General features: G+C 33.2%; 1 long non-coding RNA gene and 1 pseudogene across 1 annotated transcript; one reads left to right on the top strand and one right to left on the bottom strand.

The window, feature by feature from the left end:
• Positions 1 to 3,809: 3,809 nt before the first annotated feature.
• On the bottom strand, positions 3,810 to 3,928 carry LOC145244225 (5S ribosomal RNA; annotated as a pseudogene).
• Positions 3,929 to 21,395: 17,467 nt separating this feature from the next.
• LOC145243369 (uncharacterized) lies at positions 21,396 to 24,323 on the top strand. The gene is made up of 2 exons (XR_013862857.1): positions 21,396 to 23,931; positions 23,962 to 24,323. It is a non-coding gene; the product is annotated as an uncharacterized LOC145243369 (long non-coding RNA).
• The last annotated feature ends 1,710 nt before the right edge of the window (positions 24,324 to 26,033 follow it).

Genomic DNA, 26,033 nt, shown 5'->3' with positions numbered 1-26,033 from the left:
CCGACTTACACATTTTTAAATATCTGAAATTGTTTAAACGTTTGTTTGTTTTTATTTAAATACTAGCCTGGGTGTCCGGCGGGTGTTTGGAGGTGTGTGTTGAGTAAAAAAAAAAGTGGTAGTAGGTAGGCAGGGTCGAACCGGTACCGCGAAGGAAGCGAAGAGTCGAGCTTCAGCAGGGGTACCCGGCGTTTCCCGGTTGTTTAGAAGTGTATGCGTAAGGGGGGGGAGTAAAGAATAATCGAAGAAGTAACCCTGTTTTAATATCAAAATAAAAATGAAAATAAAAGAAAAAACGATGTTAAATTTTGGTATATAATCGGCAAAACCAAAACAAACAAACAAACAAAACAGCAAACAAACGGACAATTTTTTTGAAAAAGAAATCAGAAAAGCAGAAATTATAAATCAGGGAAAAAGATGATGGACGTGTTCTGAAAAACGAAAACAAAAGAACCCAACGCACAGCGAAAAGCAGAAAAAAAAAAGGGAAAAAATAATTTTTGCATATAATCGGCAAAACCAAACCAAAAAAAAAAAAATGAACAAACGTACAACTTTTTTAAAAAAAGAAATCGGAAAAACAGAAATCATAAATCAGGGAAAAAGATGATGGACGTGTTCTGAAAAACGAAAACAAAAGAATACAGCGCAAAGCGAACAGCGGAAAAAAGAAAAAAATGGCATAAATAACCCTTCGATTCGCTTAAATCCAATGGTGCATTTCACGCAGTGCATTGCATTTTTTTTTTTTAGCAACTAAGATTAAAAACCGGTGTTTCTTCGTACTGTCCCTTGTGAACAAATCCGCAACGGTGTAAGTGATATCGGGGGTAGGAGGAATTTAATAGAGGGAAAAGATTTTACAACTTCCATAGATTGTAACCGATTTTGGCTGTGAACTCTCACCAGAAAAAATATAGGAATCCACGATTATCGAGGAAGTGTAGAGGTAATAGGCCTATAACACACCTCAGATAATGTGCTGCAGTTTGTGTATATTACATTTGCATGAAATGTCTTGATTTTCAATCCTATTAAGTGGGGGGAAAATGAGTTCATTTTATATATAGGGATAGGGATGATTACGTCAATATCTCGTATATCGAAGACAGTGATTTCTTTTTTAATGGCCACAAGTAAAAGTTGCGATAAAAAATTACTGGATAATAAATCTTACAATCAGTTTATACAATCTAAAAGCATACCAGTTTGTTAAAAAATTAGTTTGCTTTTTATTGGTAAAAGGTTTTTGTTGTATATTTTGTTTAAGATTCGACTTCTGCTTTGTTAATCATATTACATGAATCCGAATTTTCCGTCAAATATAGTGTCTTTATAAAATAATCGAATAGATTCTCAATTAGGCTTTAATACAATTTGACATCATCATCATCGCCATCATCATCATCATCATCATCAATCAAATATTAACTTGGATTAACTCATTAACTCTCATGGTATCTACATTTCTTTACTGTTGAGTCGAAATTCTATGTAATTACTAAAAATCGGGTCAGAATTAGTGATTCTAATATTTTCCCGAATCCGATAAAATTATCGATTCCGTACTAAATTCCCGATTCCGATACAATTACCGACTCCGATTTCGATTCTTTATGAATCCATAAATATTTAACTATAAAGTTTTTATTTTGTCGCGATTACCTTCAAAACACATGTTAAATGTGCACGTATATTTTTCAAACGTCAAACCACACTTGTGAGGGGGTGATCTATAGATTTTAGTTTTACTAAAAGTTGAATTATTAAATCTGTATTGCTGCATTATTACTAATAACTATGTTCATTACTAGAGTTGTGCCAACAGAATATTCTTTTCATTCTTTTGACTCTCGAGTATATATCCGACACAGTAAAAGACAGTCAATCAACCGAGAACTACATCAGTCTATATAAAAACATATAAGATATTAACGGGTATATACTCAAGAGTAAAAACAATGAAAAGAATATGCTGTTGTCACAGCTCTACTAATAACATGTGAATATTTTTTATAAACAAAATCAAATAAAAAAGATAATTAAAAGAATCGGGTTTTTTTTGCATCAGAAAATAGACACAAATTTTTTCCGATTCCGATACCCTCAAAAGTTCCGATTTTTCCAATTCTGATTCCGATTAATCGTCCCCACACTAGTTTGAATACACAAACTGAAAGGAAAAAATACTTAAAAGCCAAATACTTGCTCTCCTATTAATAGAACACTGGGTTCATATGATATATTTCAGAAATCAAAAGGCTCGACATTCAAGATTAAAATTTGCACCATTATAATAAGGAGCCAAGCAGTTCACACAAAGAGTTACATTTCGACCATAAATTAGTGGCTTGATATTGCAAGACTCATTTTTATAAGTTCATGCATCATCAACGAATAAAATTTTAGCGAATTTCACAAGAATTTTTAAGAGGGTTTCAATGACTCTCAGAAAGACGTTGATGAATATAAATGAATTTTATCCTTTCTTCCGTAAGCAGTACTGTTATTTATTATTTTATTGATTTAAAATAGAAATAAGTCGGTGTCCTATTGATACCTTAGTTGGACCTAATTAGTTAACTTACACGTCACTAATTTTAGTCTATTCCCATTATTTATTTGTAACCCCTACCTCGCACAGGCTATTGTCTACAGTCACGAAATGATATATGTTAAATGCGATATGTTACAAGTTAAATGCGATATGTTACAAGTTAAATCACGGCCACCGAGAGTAAGAAGGCCTGTTAACTGAAAAATGTCTGCAAGCAATGTAAGTAAGATTTGTCAGACTGTCAGTACTAAATGAGGGATATTTGAAAAAGAGCAATAAAACATTTTTGAAAAGAAAAAGCAACGCAGTTCGATTAATACTGAAACTGAACTTTATTCAATATAAAATATAAATATTATCTATGTAAAATTAAGTAATTTTAAAACAGGGCCTTGTGCCTAATTTTGTTGAACTGAATTTTTGTACATTTTTATGTTCAATTTTTTCTTCTTCAATAAAATATATAAATAAGTAATTTTAAAACAATATACAATCTAATACTGATAAAATTGAATTATGAATTTAGAGAACAAAACTGAATTATGAATTTAGGGAACAAAACTGAATTATGAATTTAGGGAACAAACAATTAAAGAAACATTAAACACAAATATTTTTTGGCCTTCAGAACAAGATCACAGTGTAGTATCTGTTTTGATGCTACACTTTACCTTTCCTGTTCTCGGTCGGTGGAGGAGAAATTTTTCATGACTGAGACAATTTTTATTTTTGTTCCTATCTAAAGTGCCCCTTATTGGGAAGCTTGATTTTGCCCACAAGATTATATGTTGAAATATTTAAATAACTATTACATTAAATACAGAAATTATATCTAAAGTTTTGGTTTTTGTTCTTCTATGTCCATTTTCCCCCCATGTTTTTCATCAAAATGTGTAGTTTATTAGTTGTCTCACAAGCCATCATCAGTGATCGTTCAATGGCAGTAACCTGTAGTGTTCCCTGGAGACCAAGTGACAACAAGTCTCCCCAGATTTCCAGTGTTCTTCACCCCTTGACCACTTGTGCAGATGATTGCATGTTATCGCAACAGCCGTTGTCAATGATTTCTCGTTGTAAAACTGTAACTGTGTCAGCACTAACCCCATCCGGGTTTAACCGGCTTCCCCCGAAGGAGGAAGTTTCATGGGAGTATGAAATTTACAAGCGGTCCCCAGTCGCATTATATCCGTCAGGGGAGATGACGACGTTAGGTTTTTGCAATTTTTGCAGGGAGGTGTCGACGTCCTCCGACATACAGCACCTGGACTTCCCAAATTCGTCACCCATTTTAGTAATAACCAGGCTCAATGTTGCTTAACTTCGGTGATCTGACGGGAACCGGTGTGTCAACGTGATTATGCCGTATTTCTCGTTGGCATCGGCCATTGGTGTTTCCTGGGATTTGGGTGACAAAATGTTTCCCCAAGGTACCAGATTTGAACTGCACACTTCCAGTGGAGATTTGGTTAGTACTCTCCCACCTCGGTATTTCCATCCTCCTTAACCATTCTACAACTAGTTGGAGTGGCGCCAGTCGATGTCATCTACACCAGCTTTTTATTATTATTACTATTATTAGTAGTATAAGGGTGCTTGTGCAATATACGCACGTGTATTTTAAATATTATTTCCGAGTTAAATTAAATTTTGGGTTTGTGTTACTGTACATATAGATTCGAAAAAGTTATTAAAAAAAACAGATATATAATAAATAAATGTTATCAAAGGCAAGATAAGTTACTTTTCTACCTAACTGGATATGTTTTTAGGGGTTTGAATTACTATACATAGATTCGAAAAACTCGTCAAAAATCAAATATATACCAAATAAATGTTATCAAAGGCAAGATATGTTACTCTTCTACCTATATGGAAAGGTTTTTAGTGGTTTTACTCTCTTTAAAACGTGTAATCGCTTCGAAAATCATATCATATCGATATATTTTATTTGTTATATATTTGTTTTTTCACAACTTTTTCGAATGTATGTGTATAGCAAAACAAACCGTCATGTAAATTATTTGCAGTTAAAATGTTATAAAAAGACAAAACGTGAAGTTTTAAATATATTTCAAAGAAATAAATTACGCCCGGTGCTAAAATATTGAAAATTCATCAATCGTAAAAATTAAAAAATTAAAAAATAAAAAAAACTGCCGTGAAAAATGCTAACTATATTTGGAAATAATCAGTGAAAAGTTTTATTTATTAAGAAAACCGACTGAAAATATTATATAAAAATTGTTTGTTTTGCAGTAAAAAAAATAAATTAAATAAAATATTCGACTTTCTCTGATAGAAATTAAAGGTTCAAAAAGAAGTTCATTTACTATATTTTGTTGGATTAAAATTCTCCCATTGTGCAATTATAATAATTATTATCCAAATGGAGAATTGTTCTTTCTCTTTAGAACATACATGGACAATCGGTAACACATATTGGTAACTATGGATGATCGGTAGCCATATTTTTTTGCCTATTAGCGTGACTACGTGGTTGAATACCAAAAGCTATCTATACTTACAATTTAATCAGGAAGTGACGTTACGCTTCTTCTTACTCTCGGTAGCCACGGTTAAATGCGATCCCCAATTGTAACATCGTTTAGCCTTAGAACCTTTAAATGTATTCAGGCATTAACTTGACGGTGAAACTATGTATATGCTGTCAGATTTAACTCCGAGATGCACAAAAAAGCGTGGATCCTAAGTCTGTGTGGCAAAACAATTTCCACATCAACGGGTTTTCCGAGGCACTAAAACAGTACTTTCGTTGTCCTGTCTGTCGTTGGTTGTTGGAAGTAGATTTTTCTGTCGAATATTCTAGTCGCTAGAAAATTTTGGTTTGTTGATGTCTGTGAAAAATTGAAGTACTTTCAAAGCACGGAGAAGGCAAAAAAAAAAAAAAAAAGATTGGCAAGTCATTGAGAATTGTTTTCCTATAAAATAATTATGGTTAAATATTTCAATAATATTATTATTATTATTATTATTATTATTATTGTTGTCATCACCATCATCATCATCATCATCATTACGTTGAGGTCTTTACGAGCACCGCTCCCATTTGCCGGTGGGTAGAACTGCCGACTATCAACGCGATAGTTGTAGATTCAATCTCCAGCTAGGGAAAGATGCTAGTCCAGCCGCATTTATGAGTTGTGATACAACGAAACAGTACTGTATGTGGATGACTATATATATATATATATATATATATATATATATATATATATATATATATATATATATGAGCGAAGTCAAGTTGTACGATTTCTGCCCGCAAATCCGGGCGGTTACGTCTCAATCAAATTGGCGTGGATTCCTCTTGTAGTGAGGAGGAGATTCTCTGATCGTCTGCAAACCTTCGTATTTATTGCACCATTATTTTCCCCCTCTCTCATTATGATTACCGTATCTACCCAAATGATTTTTGTTTAACTTTTTCCTTTTCTTTTTAATAATTGTATGCTATTTTCTTCTCTCTTTATCACCTCTTTCTTCTTTTTGTTACCTAAATAACTTTCCCTAAAATGTTAGTTCACTGTGAGAATTTATCTGTCAGTAATTCTCCAGAAACACCTTAGTTGATCTTCGTTCACCGCTTGTTTTTACTAACTGGTCTTTTCAAGCCAACGCTGGAACCAGAGCTTTACCTATCTCGATAATAATATTAAGAATTTTCTAGCAAGGTCGGTTGACTTCGCCCGGGATCCATAATTTCGCTGCAGTTTACCAAAGTTAGCAAATACTTAATAACATTCCGACTATTTTTCTGTTTTTACGCTTATTCATGAAAATGGGCGCCATCATGAATTGGAGACTTCGCTTTACGATCCGCTCTCCATCGACCTGCCAGGCCAGCAAGACATCTGATGAAATTGTCTGATATTTGCATAGTGGTTTTGAAAAAGAACATTTTATTAATTAACTATCATTTGTTGTTATTTATTGAAAAACTTTATTTCTTATTATGCGTGATTAATTCATCAGAACTAATGTAAAAATATTGCCAATCTTATTAACATTATGTAAAAGTATTAACCAAATAGATTTCATTGCGAGAATTTAAAAAACTTTATTCCACATTTGTCAAACTATATTAATAAGGACTAACAGAACCCGTGGAAATTCCACGGTAGTTGAAAATTATAAAACACACACATCAGTAAGAAATTCTTTATCACGTAATCAAACAATTACAACGAAGTTGCCCCATGTACCATTAAAAACTTTACTAAATCACGAAACTCTGGTCCTGGTATCTCTGCTGACACAATTGCATCAATTTGTTGAATTGTTCTGAGCTTGCCCAGATCTTGCAACATTATGATCATGTGGCAGTGTAGTAGCCCTCTTTTTTAAAATTCAATAGCATAAACATTTGCAAAATAGAATTTCCAGTACATGTCTGTCTTTAATGTCTTTCAAAAGTTCAACTAGATGTGAATGATACACATGTGATATTAAGTTGTTTACTATTTCAGAACATCTTGGATTACACATGTATGTAAGGAATAGATCTGCTTTTCCGTATTTACAGAAAACTGCTATGTACTAAGTTCAACATGATATACTAAGTAAGTAAGAATGTTTTCACCTGAACTGCGTTAGAATTTGTACTAATTTCAACATAACGTAAGTAATTTTGTTTTCACTCGAAATGCGTTGGAATTTCAACATAAAATTTAAGCAGGTAATGATGGTAATGAAAATTTTTGGAGAGGAAATGGTTTTAATGATTTTTAACTAATAAAGAGTGACTATAAAGGGAGGTAATTCATTTCTCATTAATTAATGGTTGCGATGATGATGGGCTTTTTTCTGTGACACCGGACGTACGGACAAGCGTATTAATATATAGGTTAGAAATTAAGTAAATACAATTTCGTCAGAATATTCTTTATATTATCTAATATTTCAACAAATTCTAACATGTTCTTTCTTTTTATTCATATATTTTCATAAGCCCTGCTTATATTTTAGTCCTACTGTTTCTTTCTCCCCCTCTCTCTCTCTCTCTCTCTCTCTCTCTCTTTCTCGTTTGCTCTCTTTCCCTCTTATTCTCTCTTTCCCTACACCTCTCTTTCTCTCACGCGCTGCCTCTCTCTAGATATCTATTTCTTGCTTTCCCCCTCTCTCTTTCTTTGTGCTCCTTTATTAATTAACCGTCAACAATGATAGTTTATTTCCACTATTCCTTTCTCAAACCTGGTACTACCATATCAGGCTATCTGAAGATACAGGATTTCTGACCTAAAATTTATCAAAAATTGATTCTCTTTGCAACACTCAATCATGCTCTGCAAAGGCAAAAACAAAAAACAATTTTTGGTACTTATGCACTTATGTTACCGTTCTGAAATAATATCGTTATTATTTTGAAAGCTATTCTTAACATCGGGAAGATAGGATGTTTTGTAAATATTCTGTATTTTCACCCAACACTTTAATAAAAAGAAATATATCGTGAATCTTGAATTTAATTTGAAAATAATATCTTTTAAAAATAGCATGGTAACATAAGTGCACAATCACCCAATGTTTCTCTACAAAACAACCAACCCAAACATCATGAATAAATATTTGAATATATAAAAAGGACTCGAAGCATACAAACTTCTTTTCAGAATTATTGAATTCGGTATTAAATAACCTGGAACTGGTTGATATGCCGTAAAACAACAACAAAAAAATCCAAGCCTTTATCAAAACTTAATAAATACCTTTGATTATTTAATATTTCAACCTATCACTTATTTATTTTTTAATTCATGTTTTTTTTTTGTAATTTATTCTTATACTTTTACTTTTTCTATCTTCTCCCTCTCTCTCTCTCTCTCTCTCGCTCTCTCTCTCTTTCTCTGTCTCTCCCTCTCTTTCTCTCTCTCTCTGTCTATCTCTCTGTCTCTCTCTCTGTCTCTCTCCCTCTCTGTCTTTCTCTCCCTCCCTATCTATCTATCTATCTATCTATTAAGCAAGGGGCACACTATCATTCTTGCCGATTGGCAAAATATGTCGCTATCTTTAGGCGTAAAACACAAAACTATGTATGTGCTCCCCTTTGCGATTACCCGGGGTATAATCAAACAAAATCTCTGCCGCTAAGGAAGGGTCCGGGTTTTCAAAGGGTTACTTGACTTTGCTGAATGATCTACCCCTTGAAGGACGCCTTGTCAGAGATTCATCAAAGACAACTTAAACCGTGTACGGGTAATTAGTATATGGGATGAGGGTACAAAGAAATTGGTATCGGGTTGAGGTTACGAGTAAGAGGGGGGAGGGCGGAGGGATAAAACACGTGAGACATGGGAAAACTAAATATTAAAAAAATAGCGGAATTTCCTGTGGTTTGTCCATTTATTCTGTGCGCGTTGGGTGATGAAAATAAACATAACAGACCAAAACAAATGCTGTTTCAAACTTAAATATGACAGACCAATGAAAATGCTGTTTTAAATTTAAACAGGACAGATTAACGAAAATACTATTTCAAATTTAAACATGTCAAACTAACAAAAATGCTATTTCAAAATTAAACATGACAGACCAATGAAAATGTTTTTTTATTATTTAAACACGACAAACCAACGAAAATACTTTTTGAAACACGACAGATCAACGAAAATGTTTTTTTTTTCAAAATTAAACACGATAAACCAATGAAATACTATTTCAAGTTTAAACATGACAGACCAATGAAAATATTTTTTTTCAAAATTAATATGACAGACCAAAAAAATTTTATTTCACAGTTAAGCATGGCAGACCAACGAAAATGTTATTTCTAACTTAAACATGACAAACAAAAATGTTTTGCAAATTTCAACCTAACAGATCAATTTTTTTAAGCATGTCGCATTTAAAAAGTACATTTCCACGGAGACGTATAACCTACTGTGAATTATGAACCATCTCAACAGTAACATCTTTAATGGGGAGTTGTGCAGTGAGAATTTAAATTTCTCTGTGGTATAATCAGGGGATCAGGGAGTATGTAAGGAATTTCAAATGTTTAGCAGCTCGTGGAAAGAAACTATTAGAGTAGAAACCCTTCCTGCATCTTGAGATCTCTACACTGATTCATGAATCGGATCGAGGTATTCACCTCAGTTGGACAGGTTCAAGAAAAGTATTTATAAAACAAGTCCAGTGACACAAGATTGCGACGATTAAAAAAGTCTCTACGAAGTCATTTTCTAATGATTCTGCGGTTGCCTTGGTTTGTGTACGTTTTGCGCACAATTTTAAAATTTACACACGATAGCCCAATGAAAAATCTATTTAAAACTTAACCCTAACAGATTAAAACCTCACTTTCAAAACAAAAGATTACAGACTCCCGCAAATTCTATTTCGGACTTGATCGTGCTAGAGCAACAAAATGTTATTTCAAACTTAATTATGACAGACCGATGTTAATTTAACTTAATCGTAAGAGACCAACAAAACGCTATTTTTGGTGTAAGTTTTACAGAGTTTCTTATCTTAGATATTTGGGGGCACACATTTCTTCTAATATATAAACGTAAATTAGGCAGATTACGAAAATCAGACCTAAATAGCAGTTTTGCTGACGGATAATTTTGGATTTTGATTAGTCATTTTCTTCTTTTTTCTTCTTTCATTGTATCAATTTTTCAGTATCTCAATCTGACAAAACTTAAACAAAGTTACAAATTAATTATTGGTTCCCTGATAAAAGGAGAGTGGACCTGTAAATTCATCCTTCTCCGTTCGTCCATTCGTCTGTTCGTCTGTCCGCACTTTTCTCAATAACTACGCATTGGAATTTTTTGAAATTTTGCACAAACATTAAGCATGATATGAGTAAAAAAAAGTAGAAGAACGGATTTTCCGGAAAAACTCCGGTTGCCCCACACTAGGGATGCGTTTCGGGTTAAAATGGCTAAAATTGACACTTTTGCGCTTATTAAAAAAGTTTGATGACTTGGATCTTTATAAAACTTTTCGAAAAGTTGTAACTAACTGATTTCTATATAATATTGTTTGTCTATACTTCGCGATAACTCTTGGGTGTGCCCCAGGGGCTATTTTTGTGCACTTTCTACCAAGTATTTACAATCTTGAGTAAGGTTTGTTCATATCAATTGGGGACACGTCCTTTAACATCAGTCCGACATTGGTCATGCTTCGACCGGACTGGTATCGTTTATTCGTATGGTTCTATTCAGTCTTAAGAGATCAACTTTCCCAGGTTTTACCTTCTCTATTTGAGAGAGGATTAGTTTATTGCTAATCGCCCGAGGCATCTCTGTCGAGGAATACCGACGGGAGGGCTGCTCAGGCATTTGTGTAGGCCAGAGTGGCTTTCACCTAGTGGACTAACTTTTCAAAATCTCACCTGACATTGCGTCTAACGTCCTAGAGAAGCGGTCGATAAAACATAGAAGATTTTCGCAGAATATCTGCTACTCCGAGTAATTTCCATATTTGGAACCATGTAATGTTTTGTTGTGTTCCAATTTCCTTCGGGTAACTCTCAAGTGTCTGGTGATTATTTGTAAGTAAATATCAGATAATGTCGCAAAAAATGATGAAATATTTATTACGTGAAACTAGGTTTTGCTTAATTCATGTAATGCTTCGTTATGATGTATACCTTATTCAGATTTGTAAAAGCAAGAGAAAAAAGTATTAGAGAAAAACGTATAAATTATATCGAACAATTTATGCGCACCATAGGGCTATTTCATTCCTTTTTATTTACTCCTAAAATACATCTTTGGACAATATATATATATATATATATATATATATATATATATATATATATATATATATATATATATATATATATGTGTGTGTGTGTGTGTGTGTGTGTGTGTGTGTGTGTGTGTAAAATAAAATCCACGTTTAAAATAAAATTAACGGGGTGAAGAGAATAAAAGGGGGGGAAAGAAGATAGAGGAGTCAGCTGACCGGTTTCGCCCTCGCTTTTTCAAATACGTCCTAAGGCGCAATACTATTACCACATCTATGGAGCAGCTGCTCAGAGTATTCTTTCTTGCTTCAATAGGATACAAAACCGAAAATGTGTGGACAATGGTCTTTTCTCATCTCTGTTACCTCTTTCTCACAGAAGAAACGTTGTGAGACTTTCTCTGTTCTATCATTTTATGACAGGTGCTTGACTGAGCTTTACTCTATGGTTCCCCCGTTAAGTCATTCGCGACAAACACCAAACTAGCTACAATCATTGTCAGCAATTTCTATCTATGGCTTAAACTAAGAGAAAATTCAGAGCAGAGTTTTTCCTAGAACTGTTTGTTTGTGGAACGCAGTATTAGAAGCTGCTTCCCGACTGACTATAACCTGGTCGTTTTCCAGTCCAACCTGAACAGGTTCTTGATTAGTCCTCTAAAGTAAATCAACTTATCGAATTTCCACCATCACAGTACTCATTGACCCTTATCCTTGAATTGCCTCCAGAGCGGTGACTCTATGGTAAAAAATATTTGATTCTATTTTGATAACGGTATAATCGATATTCTACACTTAGTATTGATATAAGACAAAGTTAAATGACAAAAAAATGTATATCATGTATTAAATCATCAAATATTCAAAACAGAAGGATGATTCTTCTTCTTCTTCTTCTTCTTCTTCTTCTTCTTCTTCTTCTTCTTCTTCTTCTTCTTCTTCTATGAAGTTTTAAAAATGACGCGTTTCTCTCCGGATGAAATAAAGAACGGAATAGGAAAAGATAAAGAATTTACTAGTTTGCATTAAAATTGAAAACTTTGAAAATTATGGGTACAAGCAGTAGGAGGGAAGTTGAAAATGGGGTCCATGAATTCAAATTTAATCCGATGGTAAACCCCATTAACGTACATGTAAAACGATCGACACATTTGTAAGCAAAAAAATGAAATAACAATTAAATATTTTCAAAAAATAATTTTTAAATATACGTAACATGCCATTTTATTTTAATTATGTCAAAATTCATTTATATCGATATTTATGCATTTTTTAAGGAAATGTTCCCAAATCATTTGATTTATCTGAGTGGTGATATTGGTTGACACGCAAGATCACCTGATCTAAACCCCTGCGATTTTTTTTCTTGTGGGGATATTTGAAGTCAATAGTATTCAGAAACCGCCGGCGACCTATTAAAGAATTAAAACAAGCTATTCGTTCTGAAATTGCTGCTATTCCAGCCGAAATGATCCATCGAGTTATTGAAAACTTTCGCGAACGTCTACAATCGTGTGTTAGCAATGATGGGAAACATTTGATCGATTTAATATTTAAAACTGTGTGAAATCATATGGCATTCTACGTATATTGAAAAAATATTTTCTTTATTTAATTGTTTCTTTTTGTTTTGTGTTTTTTTTTTACAGTATTCGTTGATTGAATTAATCACCAGTCGAAAATTCTAAACAAAGTGACGCAAATAAATCTGTGCAAATCCGAGACGAGAAGTCATCAGAAAGTCAAGTTATAAAGGGACCATACTGTTAACGTTCCAATGAAGATGTTTCAGCTAATGTCTTTAAAGGCTAAATAATAGAGAAAATAAAATAAATGAAAAGTAAAAATAAAAGAATAAAGATAAAATAAAAACTGAATCACTTATAAAATATAAGAGAAAAAAGAAAGAAGAATGAAAAGGAAAGATAAGAAGAAAAAGCAAACGAGAAAAGAGGGGGATAGAATAAAATAAACTAAAGGGAAGGGGATAGATATATAGATTAAATTAAAGATCTAAAAGAAACAGAAATGAGGGAGAGAAATAAGAGAGGGGGCAGAAACAAGGATAGGAAGGGAATGGAAGGGGTAGAACAATGGGGAAAATAGGAGGAAAATGAAAATAAGCAATGATCAAAAGCTAGAACGAGGCTAAAATAAAAATATATGCTAAAAAAATGTAAAATTCCAAATAAAAGCCGTAAAAATTGATATTTTAGAAATAGTATCAAGCTAATAGCGAAACAACAAAGTTTATTTATGTAAATTCATTTTTAAAAAAATATGAAACTTAATTTTGAAAGCTGTTTTGTATAAAGAGTTAAACACTAAGAAAATGCAATTATTACAAAATAAGAGTTTGAAATAATTTTATAAAACTTGAAAGTATCTAAAATTCTTTAAAAGTAAAATATTTAAATGTATATTACAATTAAATGCATTACATTAAAGAGATTATATACATACATATATACATATATATATATATATATGTTTATAGGTTGCATATATATATATGTTTATAGGTTGCATATATATATATATATATATATATATATATAAAGAAAAAAATTTAAGATTGTAAAAGTATATTCTACATAAATTTATTTTTCAACAAATACTCAAATAAGATTTATTAAAATTTCCTTAATTCGCGGAGTTTCAAAGAAATGCATTCTTCTCATCAGAAATATTAGCAAATGAATATTATAGCGAAGTCATGAATTTGCTAGTACTGGCGTTAACTGAAACAGCATTACATGTAAGCTAGTCATAAATGCACATAAATATGTGTGTATGTGTGTGTGTGTGTATCTAAACATACATTCGGATCCAATGGGTGTATAAGATAAAGTCAACCATATATTTACGACAAATAACTATATATTCAAGAAAAGATAACTAAATATTAAAGAAAAAATAACTATATATTCAAGAAACAATAACTCTATATTTAAGAAATAAGAAAGACTTATCACTGTCCGAGACCCGAAAACAAGTAAACTCGATCAAGAGGAGATAACTTGTATCATTGAAAGAAAATAACTCAAGGAACAAATAGGAAGGAGCCATAAGAGTTGACGGGTGAAAATCAGTATTAGGGTTAAAATTATTATTTATTAGATTAGAAAATTATATTCAATAAAGAAAATCAAAACATAAATATACGAGGATATTTTGCTGTTTATCAGGGTGATTACAGAATAAGGAATAAATTCATTAAATAAAAACAAACATTATTATTGAGGAAATTTAAAATCCAAATATAACAAGATCTTTAAAACGTTTTTAAATTACACAAATATTATTTACAGTTAGTGAAAAAATAAAAATATATAGATCGAATTTATGTATTTGGGTCTCTTTAACAAATATGAATTATGTACGAGGGTGTTGCGTCATTAGGAATTATCAAATTGATCGATTTTATTTGATAGATATATTGCATCTTTGTACATTATTTTATTTGATAGATATATTACATCTTTGTACATGCAATAGTTATTGAGCGGCCATTGCTATCGTTTTTGCAGTTACAATTTTTAGTGAGCGTTTACTTAATTAAGGAAAATAATTTAATTTTCATATCGTTCAATGCAATTATGCTATGGGATGAATAAGGCTAATTTTAATTGAGTTTTTATCTTATATAGTGCTACGCGAGTGTGGGTATTTAACATTATTATAGGGGAATTAAACCAAGAATTTTTCTTATGTCTGAAGCGTTTATGTGGGTTGTCTGTTTATCAGTCATACATTGGAGAGAGTTTACATGATTATGGGTCATCAAATATATTTAAATCTAGTTATGTTTACAAGCTGGGATCATTGATTAATTTTATTTTTTACATCTGGTAATGTAATTTTCATTACTGTCTCGGAAATACACAACTGGCAATATTTCGAATAGACAAGCTTATGAAATATGGGATTTTTTAGATTTAAGGTTATTAATTAAGATATGTATATACTTAATCTATTTCGCTTATCATAATTACCCTTATTAAAGAACATATATGGTTTGATATTCATCATTTCAAAGAAGTGGGCAATGCTCCAATATAGGTAAGAATTTTACAGGATGTCTTTATTCTCGTAAGAGTGTTATTTACAACACTACAACCAATTGGAGTGAGGATGCCAACGCCAGTTCAATTGATATAATGATGTAAGTGTAATTATGTTAATTGATGGGATTGTTATAAAACGCTGGATATTGTGGGTTTTATTGTTCAATAAGGCAGAAGGATTACTGTTTGTATTAAGATATTGAGTATTTAATTGAAAAAGTGACAGAGAAAGTGTCTGATAATTAGTATTAATTTGTACGTTGTGACTGTGACAACATCGGATCGTAAATCAATGACTGTAGAAAACTAAATTCCATCTTTCTACATGCAATAGTTATTGAGCGGCCATTGCTATCTGTTTTGGCAGTTACAATTTTTAGTGAGCGTTTATTTAATTAAAGAAATTAATTTAATTTTCATATTGCTCAATGCAATTATGCTATGGGCTGGATAAGATTTATTTTAATGGAGTTTTATCTTAAATAGTGCTATATGTGTGTGGGTATTTAAAATTATTATAGGGGGGTTAAACTAAGTATTTTTCTTATGTCTGAAGCGTTTATATGGGTTGTCTGTTTATCTTTATTATATGAAACAAAAGCCTTATTTCATTTGTGCTCATAATATCCATAACTATTCCATACGATATTTACTATGAAAAGAAAAGCCTAATTTTTGAAACTCCATTGAATAAAGAAACGCATTTTATTATTATATTCCTCTTCTTTTGAACATTTCATAATTGAATAAATAAAGTAAATTTTTAGTTTTCATCATTTTACTTGGTCTTATATATATATATGTATTGAATTATATATATATATATATATATATATATATATATATATATATATGTTACATGATAAGGGCTGTCCCCTGTTCATGTAAGTATAAAAATAGAGAGATTAGTTAAAATGAAAATAAGAGAAAGCAGAAATCGAACCCTGGACATAAGTTTTAAAGAACAATAGGTTTAAATGGAATGTCCAGTAAATTGTTAATTCGGATGAAATAAATAATAAATAAACTATTCAATTGTTAAAAGAATGTGGATAATAAAATATGAGTTAAATAAATTAGATATGTAGGTTAAATTCCTTTGTGGAAACAACACAAGGAAAATAGGTTATTGGGAAATCAATGTCGAAAACGTGCAAAGTCGCGCATGTTGAGACACGTGAATTTTGCTCACGTGGCCGGGATGCATGGAGTTCTCAATATAGCAGGTGGGAGTTAGTTGGTCGAGAGAGAGTCAGAGAGAGTCAGAGACAGTCAGAGAGACAGTCAGGAGAGACAGTCAGGGGAGACAGACAGGCGGACGTCTGAAGCGAGACGTCACTTCAGAAACTAAGATGTGAAACTTTGAGTTCTTAATGAGGAAATCCCGACCGGTCGTCAGAAAATAAATTCATCATGTGTTTGTGATAAAGCTCATCTTTGTGTTTGTGATTTCTACAAAAAGGTAAATTGTATTGTTATTATATGTCTGTGTTATAAAATGTCATTACAACAACATCTCTCTCTCTCTAAGATACAACATCATATGTAATAAGACAAGAACTCTCACTAAGACTCATATTGTTAAACAGCATCTCTCCCCCCCTCTCTGGCTTTCTTACTCTTTCTATTTTCTCTCTGTGTGTCTCTATTAGAGAATAGAGAAAGAGAGAGGGAGAGGGAGAGAGAGAGAGAGAGGTGAATAACGTGGACAGTGGACACGTTTGCAAAAGAAGGGTCAGCTGACCAGATGACGTGGTATCATGTGATGAGGTTAGCTGATTCTTTCTGGCAGTTTGGTTTTCGGGTGTTGAATAAGACAGACGGCTTTTCAGCTGTCCCCCCCCCCTGGGCTGGGGAGGACGCTGACGTGTATCATCAAACAAGCAAGGTTCACCTCCATTCTGTGTCGACCTTTGGAAGGTGAATAAAAACTATAAAACCATTTCATCGTCTTGGAGTGAATTCTTCATCCAACAGGCCAGCTCCCCTCCAAGAGACAATGAAAACCAGAGGGACAACCGACGACACATGAATAAAGGTATGTTAAGAAATGCATGTACACAAACACACAGTCACGAAGACATCAAAAATAAAACCATTAGAAACTAGACGATCACGTACACGAATCTCCTTGACAAAATCTCCTTTATGACTCCCCCGAATATATAACATATTCGTTTTGGTGCTCGTGACTAAGTTCACATCATCGATGTGAAGTCGAACCTGTGTTTAAGAAATACGACGTGGAAACAGGTCCTTAAAAGGGAAAGGAGATTTTAAGACAAGAAAAAAAAAAAAAAAAAAAAAAAAAAAAAAAAAAAAACTATACAACACAATAAAATGTCTGGAAAAAAAAAAAGAAAAAGAAAGAACAGTAAAAAAAAAAAAAATAGAAATCAACACACACACAACGTAGGGTCCATTAAAACACTAGGCGAATTAGAAAAATAATTAAGAAAAAAAAAAAAGAAAAAAAAAGAAAAGCAATACACACGTACAACCTTTTCACGAAGAAAGAAAAGGAAGACATACAGACACACAGATGTAAAACTTTATATATAGAAAATAGTTAAAAAAAATATTTATCGTATTGGGAATTAACTCGTTATGAACGAAGAAAAATATCACTTAATGTCAAAATTAGAAGGGAAAACGAAAAATGACCTTATTTTGTAAATTTTTAACAACGGCCAGTGAGAAAACCAAAAAGAAACGAGCCTTACCACAAAGATAAACATGTCAATCAAAAATATGTGTTATGAATATTTCGTGTCATTTTTAAATTGTGAACTAAATGTAACTTTTAATGAAAAACAATATGTACTTTTGATGAAAAACAATGGATAGGTTCTGAAATGTGATTTTTTTTTCCTTTTTTCACTAATTGAACGATTTTATTTCTTAGGAATTTTTTTTTTCTTACATGGACAATTTTAGTTCCATCGAGTTGTCTGAGACTTTATAAGTGAGTCGTTTTATTTTATTTTAGAAACGACTGTATTTTAATTGTAAATGTCTAGGTATTTTTTTGTAAACGACTGTGGTTTTTCTTTAATTTTGAATTATGTGGAATGGTAAAAGATGATGCACTATGCAGGCGACCTACTTGCTGACGTGGACAAAATTTTGTTGTTTGGATTTTTGTTATTGCTAAGATGGGACTTTGTGATTGCTTATAGGATATTTTTGTATTTTTTTTAATTTATTATCTTTATGTAATTGATGTGTTCTAAAATGGTATTGTGCAGGATTTTCTTACTCTGTGACATGTATTTTTTTTTTCGCAGAATGGGGAGGTGGAATCTTGCTTGTGGGGTCTATGGAAAGAAGGATTAATAAAAGAAAAAATGTGTTTTTAATTAATTAAATAGTAATAATAAAATAGGGAGAAAGAAATAAGATTTAAACAGTGTAATAAATGATTTAAAAAAAAAAAAAAAAAAAAAAAGTTTCGGAAGAGTCAAAGGTTCAGTCGGTATTAATTTCAATTTTCGAAAAGTAGAATAAATGTTCTATTCGACATGAGTGACGTTTTGACCACATAAGTAAGGTAAAAAAAAAAAAAAAAAAGGATAAATATAGGGTTAAATAAACTATATGAAGAAATGAAAGAAAAAAGTGGGGCGTGAATGGAATTTAATTTCTGTGGCAAGCATGTTAGAATTTTGGAGAGGTGTTGAATTACATGGGTAGTTATTAATTTCATTATTCTCGGGAAATGATTCGAATTTTATTTTTTTTTATCGTGATTTCTGTTGATTTCGAGTAGAATCAACATGGAGCAAGTTTGAGTACTTCATGTGTGGAAATCCGATGTTTTCCGTGAAGCTATGTGTCTTCAAGGCAGGTTGCGCTTACCGACTTTGGAAAAAAAAAAAAAGTTTTTTCTGACATAGCAGTGAATGGAATGTATTCTGTCCAGCGTGAGCGGATCTAGTTGTAATCAACTTCAGGGAGCAAATGAAATGCCCTCTGACATGGTGTAAGGGGCAGAGGGGGTGCAATGGCTGACGTGGCCATTATGTTACGAATCGCTCAAGAGAAGATGAATGAAATATGTATGCAAGTACTTAGGAAAATAAAATGTTACCATATTGTGAATTAAAGGTACCAAAATTAAAAAAAAACCATGCTGGGTGAATTTAATTGGTATTATTAAATTAAATTATTTTGGAATAGATTTGGTTGGTTTAGTTATATTTTAGGGACGTTTAGCGCGTAGTTGCATTTTTTTTCATGAGAATTACAAGGCGATTAGGCTGTAGAAAGCAGTTTTTTCTGTTGTTTTATTTTTTTTTTATAAGCCACGGTATTGTCACAAATTAGAAAATTTGGCAGGGGAAATACTATTTTAGAGTAATGAGAACCCTGTTAAAACAATACTAGTGGTTCCAGTGAGTTGGAAGATGCCACGTAGGCCCAAGCAACGGCAATAAGTCTTGTCCAACAAAAGTCTGGCGTGCGAGGTCGCGATAATTCCTCAGGGTACGGAGCGACTGGACAGTCGGTACCAAGCCTAATCACGGGGAGATAGAAGAAAGGGAAAGATGCAGATTACGTAAGGGACAAGATAGAGCCTTATTATTTTTTTATTTTTTTAGAGGAATGTGTGAGGGATATCTGGGTTGGAATCTTGGGACTTGCTGGGAATGCGGAAAAATCACAAAGGGAAAACTACTTAGTTAGAAATCGATGGCGCATTAGTTAGGGAGTGATGATTCCGTATCTTGTCGGGTTCCAGGAACTCAAACAGGCTCCGAGTGAATCAGTGTGAAGGCGTATCTTGACTTAGACCAACCAAGGGAGTTAGTAGAAGAGCTTTGTGAAGTCCCGAAGTAGTAGATTGAATAGAACAAAGCTCCAGTAATAGGACCACTCAGAGAAAGACGTCAGGGCATTACAATAAAGAAAAAAAAAACTGGGACTTAGGCCTATGCTGAAAGTCGAGAACGCGAGTGGGATGGTTGGGTCGGTAGAGCATCAGACTTTTAATCTGAGGGTCTGGGGTTCGAGTCCCCATGCGATAAAGCTACCACCAACATGGAGCATCCGACGTTCTGGTCGTAATTGCGATATGCTGGCCCCATTTCGAAAAAGTGATCGAAAATGGAGTCTCCATTTGTTTGGCCAAGTGGTCCAAATAAAGAGCAGAGTCAGTGGAAAATATCCAACAATGCGACCGCCTAGACAAGATGTATATCTGCAAAGCTGTATCTTTGTCTAACTTGGAAGCAAGTTAATGTCTAGGAGGGACTTTTGAGAAGCAGCAGAAGGGTTGATAGTGTTGTAGAAGAGTACTGGTGCCTGATCTTTCTTGGAAAAGGGGTGAGTCCGGAAAGTGAAAAAATAAAGATGTACTTCGGACATAATTATTTTTTTTTAGTTAGTTAGTTATTAAAAATGTATGGCTTGCCATACATTTTGATAAAAAAGGGGTGGAGGAATGTTAAACAGCATCTCTCCCCCCCTCTCTGGCTTTCTTACTCTTTCTATTTTCTCTCTGTGTGTCTCTATTAGAGAATAGAGAAAGAGAGAGGGAGAGGGAGAGAGAGAGAGAGAGAGAGGTGAATAACGTGGACAGTGGACACGTTTGCAAAAGAAGGGTCAGCTGACCAGATGACGTGGTATCATGTGATGAGGTTAGCTGATTCTTTCTGGCAGTTTGGTTTTCGGGTGTTGAATAAGACAGACGGCTTTTCAGCTGTCCCCCCCCTGGGCTGGGGAGGACGCTGACGTGTATCATCAAACAAGCAAGGTTCACCTCCATTCTGTGTCGACCTTTGGAAGGTGAATAAAAACTATAAAACCATTTCATCGTCTTGGAGTGAATTCTTCATCCAACAGGCCAGCTCCCCTCCAAGAGACAATGAAAACCAGAGGAACAACCGACGACACATGAATAAAGGTATGTTAAGAAATGCATGTACACAAACACACACTCACGAAGACATCAAAAATAAAACCATTAGAAACTAGACGATCACGTACACGAATCTCCTTGACAAAATCTCCTTTATGACTCCCCCGAATATATAACAATATCATTACTAATAAGAACTCTCACAAGAAAAAGCATCACTTATAATAGTCTCTCTCTAAGACTCTTTAATGAAACAACTATATAACAACTCTCAATTTGGTGTTCGTGAACCTTTTGCATCAGCGATGCAGAAACCGAACCTGGGATCGATACCACGAAAAAAAAAAAAAGAAAAAAAAGAAACACAACGTTTTAAAGGGGTCCAACATAATTTAAAAAAATAATAATAAATAAATAATACCACGGAAAAAGAAAAAAAATTACACGATCACAGAAATGCGAAGAAAAAAAAATGAAAAAAAAAATTTGAACATACACGCACACAGAGAACAAAAGATACAAGAAATATTAAAAAGAAAAAGAAGAAAAGGCCGATATGCCGTAAAAAGAAATTCGTAGTAATGAAAAAAAAATAGTAAACAAGTCACCAAACGTAATTCATTGATAAATGAATTGGCCTGTTAAAAAAAAACACACACACACACACACATACACGCGAATGCAGAGATTGTGTAATCTATTATTGTTTTGAAATTTGTAGAAGTGCCATTAGAAAATGTGTGTCAATATGAAATCGTTTGGACGAATTGTTGAATTTAATCTGTCAAAACAGGAATTTTTCAAACGTCGCATGTACTTTCTGAGACAGGTGTAAATTGTTGGAAATGCATTTTGAGTTCATAGTGAACTTTTTGGCTTTTTTGTGTTCATTTATTTTGTTTTTGAAAAAAAAAGAGAGGGACAATTGTTTTGGACAGACTGTTGAATTGTTGTTTGTTACAGATGATTTTTTTTTGTTGTTAAAAAAAAAGTTATAACCGTTGCAAAATGTTTAAATGTATTAAGGTATTTTTTTTTTGAAAATGTTTTTATGATGTTGAACAAATATTGTAAATTGTCTTATGTATGTAATGTTATGATTTTCACAGCAAGAATTCAAAGTTATTCGTAAATATACATTAGATTAAAATGATCTAGTAGAAAATAAGTTAAGACGTATGGTTGGCTTACAGATTCAGTTAGAATTTTAGAAGGGGGACAAGAATTAAAATTACGTAAACGGGTATTTGGAGAGTTTTTAGATGTGATATGCCATAAGAAAGGTGTTTTGTTTTAGCATTTGGTTTTGTTGTTTTTTTTAGAGATCCTAAAAATTTTTCTCCAAGAAAAGTGACTTGGTAGGGATTGATAAGCACAAGAAGTGCCCCTATACGAAAAATTTGGGAACCTGGTTAATTAAGTGCTTAAAATAAGCTGGTTGCACGTAAACGACTCCAAGCAAAGTAGTAAATAAGTCTTGGCTTAGTTAATAAACAGGCGTTGGAAAGAATACGAAAATTCTTAAGGGGACTAGTACACCGATGATAGGTAGTCCCGAGGCAATCACATATAGCTTAATGAAGTAAGAGACAGGCAAAAATATGCCGTAGATTACGTAAGAAAGATATAACCTTGTATTTTTTTTAGAGAAGCATGAATGTGGGATATATCTGCTGGATCTTGGAAGCCCTGGTGAGAGAAAAGAAAAATCACAAAAAAAATCGGGCAATTAGATAGAATTTAGGCGCAATTAAGTTGTTGGTCGCAGGAAACGTGTTAGTTAATTAGGGGTGATATTTCTAAATCCTCGTCGAAGTTTCAAGAATCCAAGCAAGGAAATCCGAGTGAATCCGTATGAGAGAAAAAAAAGGTATATCTTAAACTTCTGAAGCCAACCACAAAGATTTAAGTATATGAGCTTTGGTATGTCCCGTATGAGATAGTTATAGAATAAAAAATAAAAAAAACAAAGCCATACTTGATAAGACTAACCATGCGGAAAGAGAGATCAGAACACTTTTGAGACGAAGGAAGTCGTCCATTTCGAGAAAGGTGAAAACCTCTAGTCTGCGGCATATGGGTGGCTGGAAAATAGCTGATGTGTATCATAGGTAAATATCCTACACCCAAAGAGTAAATGCCACAAAGATCAGAAAGGTCCTGATCTTATAAAAAAATAAATAATTGTTAAGTCGGCCGTGAAGGGCTGACTGAAAGAGATTTTTTTTTTGTGTTTTTTTAGCCTGATCTTTCTAGCCGTGTGGTTGGGTAGATGTAAAAATAAAAAATGTACTAAAATTAGAAATGCATACATTTTTTTTTTTTTGTGAAATATGGAAGGGAGGGATGTTACATGATAAGGGCTGTCCCCTGTTCATGTAAGTATAAAAATAGAGAGATTAGTTAAAATGAAAATAAGAGAAAGCAGAAATCGAACCCTGGACATAAGTTTTAAAGAACAATAGGTTTAAATGGAATGTCCAGTAAATTGTTAATTCGGATGAAATAAATAATAAATAAACTATTCAATTGTTAAAAGAATGTGGATAATAAAATATGAGTTAAATAAATTAGATATGTAGGTTAAATTCCTTTGTGGAAACAACACAAGGAAAATAGGTTATTGGGAAATCAATGTCGAAAACGTGCAAAGTCGCGCATGTTGAGACACGTGAATTTTGCTCACGTGGCCGGGATGCATGGAGTTCTCAATATAGCAGGTGGGAGTTAGTTGGTCGAGAGAGAGTCAGAGAGAGTCAGAGACAGTCAGAGAGACAGTCAGGAGAGACAGACAGGCGGACGTCTGAAGCGAGACGTCACTTTAGAAACTAAGATGTGAAACTTTGAGTTCTTAATGAGGAAATCCCGACCGGTCGTCAGAAAATAAATTCATCATGTGTTTGTGATAAAGCTCATCTTTGTGTTTGTGATTTCTACAAAAAGGTAAATTGTATTGTTATTATATGTCTGTGTTATAAAATGTCATTACAACAACATCTCTCTCTCTCTAAGATACAACATCATATGTAATAAGACAAGAACTCTCACTAAGACTCATATCATTACTAATAAGAACTCTCACAAGAAAAAGCATCACTTATAATAGTCTCTCTCTAAGACTCTTTAATGAAACAACTATATAACATATATATATATATATATGGTTAAGTGGTAGTTTTTGTCATTTAGAACTGCTTTAAAGCTTCACTGCTCACTCATTTCTCGACCAAATTTCAAACAATTATTACAGTTTATAGATCAGCTTCTCAGCTATATTGTGAAAAAATTCAATTTCCGTTCAATAAAACAAAATTTATGATGAATTTTCTGGTGTTCAAAATCGTAAAAATATGTAAGGAGGTGAGTGACGCTTTTTATGACTGGTTTCCATAGCAACCACGTCGCTTCACCGACTTGCTACTAATTCGAAAAGAGAAGTAACAAGTGAAACAGAGAGAATGAAAGCATGAAAGGGAGATAATTGGGGGATTTATTGCAAGCAGACGAGTGCCGTACATTGTTATTACATATGTGCTGATGGGGGCAAAAAATAAGACTGAAATTAGACAAAAGTCAAGTGAATTTACTGGAAGCTTGGAAAAATCATAGATTACAATAGAAAAATGCGAGCATGAAAAGTAATATGGTTAAGCTTAAACGTGAGAACGCAAAATGGTAAGTGAAGTTTGTGTGTGTGTGCTTTAACAGATCGAAGTTATATTGTTGCGTTATTGAATGTATACATAATTTTCTAGCTTGCACTTTCCAAATGCTTGCTAAATTATATATATGTACATCTGACATCTGACAATTATCTTGCCACTGTTCTTAAAATCAACAAAGAAACGAATTTGTCGACATAGAAGCTTATTTACAATTAACGTTTGCCCATCGACAAAGAGAGACGGAAGAAAACTGCGTTTAGTTGTAAGAGTGTGGCAGACGACAGCGGAGAAGTATGAAACATACTGGACGACTCGGTCTTCTTCTTCTTTTTTACATGGTGGTCACAACTTATCAAGGCCCGGAAGCCACTCGGGGATAAGGGTTATTGCGTGCACAGTAATCAATGAGATAGTATCGTAGTAATCGTTAGTATTGGAGATTTGATAAAGTATCTTATTTACTTGTTTATGTTGAACTTGAAGACATCCAAGTTGTAGTCAGGTGGGAAACAGGAAAATGGAAGACAATTCCACAGGCGTGCTTTCTTCATGGAATCTACGTTTTGATCTAGGTACAGATAAAGAGTGGGGAAAATTATTGCCAGTGGTTTCAGCTAGACGGGTGTTTGTCGTGTAAGATTGGCGAGGGGGGACCAGAGATTGGAGCTCACACGAGCACTAGCCATGGAAATAACGATAAAACAAAGACAGGCTCGCAACATCTCTTCTGTGGGAGAGAGGTTTCAGGGTTTCTTTCTTTCTCTCTCTCTCTCTCTTTCTCTCTCTCTCTCTCTCTCTCTCGGTTGTTTATGTTAATTGACATCAACTTATATTCCTGAAATGTAAATATTAAAAATATTACATTGTGTTTTTTATTTTGTGTTGCACAATTCTAATTTCCCGGCCTGACATGTAAATCATTCTTAGTTTTCGGTGATAATTAAATTCTGGTCATTTTTTTATGAGACACAAGAATGTAGATAAAAAATCCATCTAGAAAGTGCGTGTGCGCACCCCCACCCCGCTATTATCAGCATCGCCCTGGCTCAATATGCAATAATATTATATTGTGATATTTTTGTCAGTTTCGAAGAAAAAGGAAAGCAAACACTTGTTTCTAGAAGAATCAAAACATACTTAAAATAAATTTAAATTGT

The sequence above is a fragment of the Euprymna scolopes genome, chromosome 22, assembly GCF_053919585.1.
Source record: "Euprymna scolopes isolate OS-2025 chromosome 22, ASM5391958v1, whole genome shotgun sequence".
Taxonomy (NCBI): Eukaryota; Metazoa; Mollusca; class Cephalopoda; order Sepiida; family Sepiolidae; genus Euprymna; species Euprymna scolopes.
The sequence above is the reverse complement of the archived record's forward strand: the minus strand, read 5'-3'. Positions and strand labels throughout refer to the sequence as shown.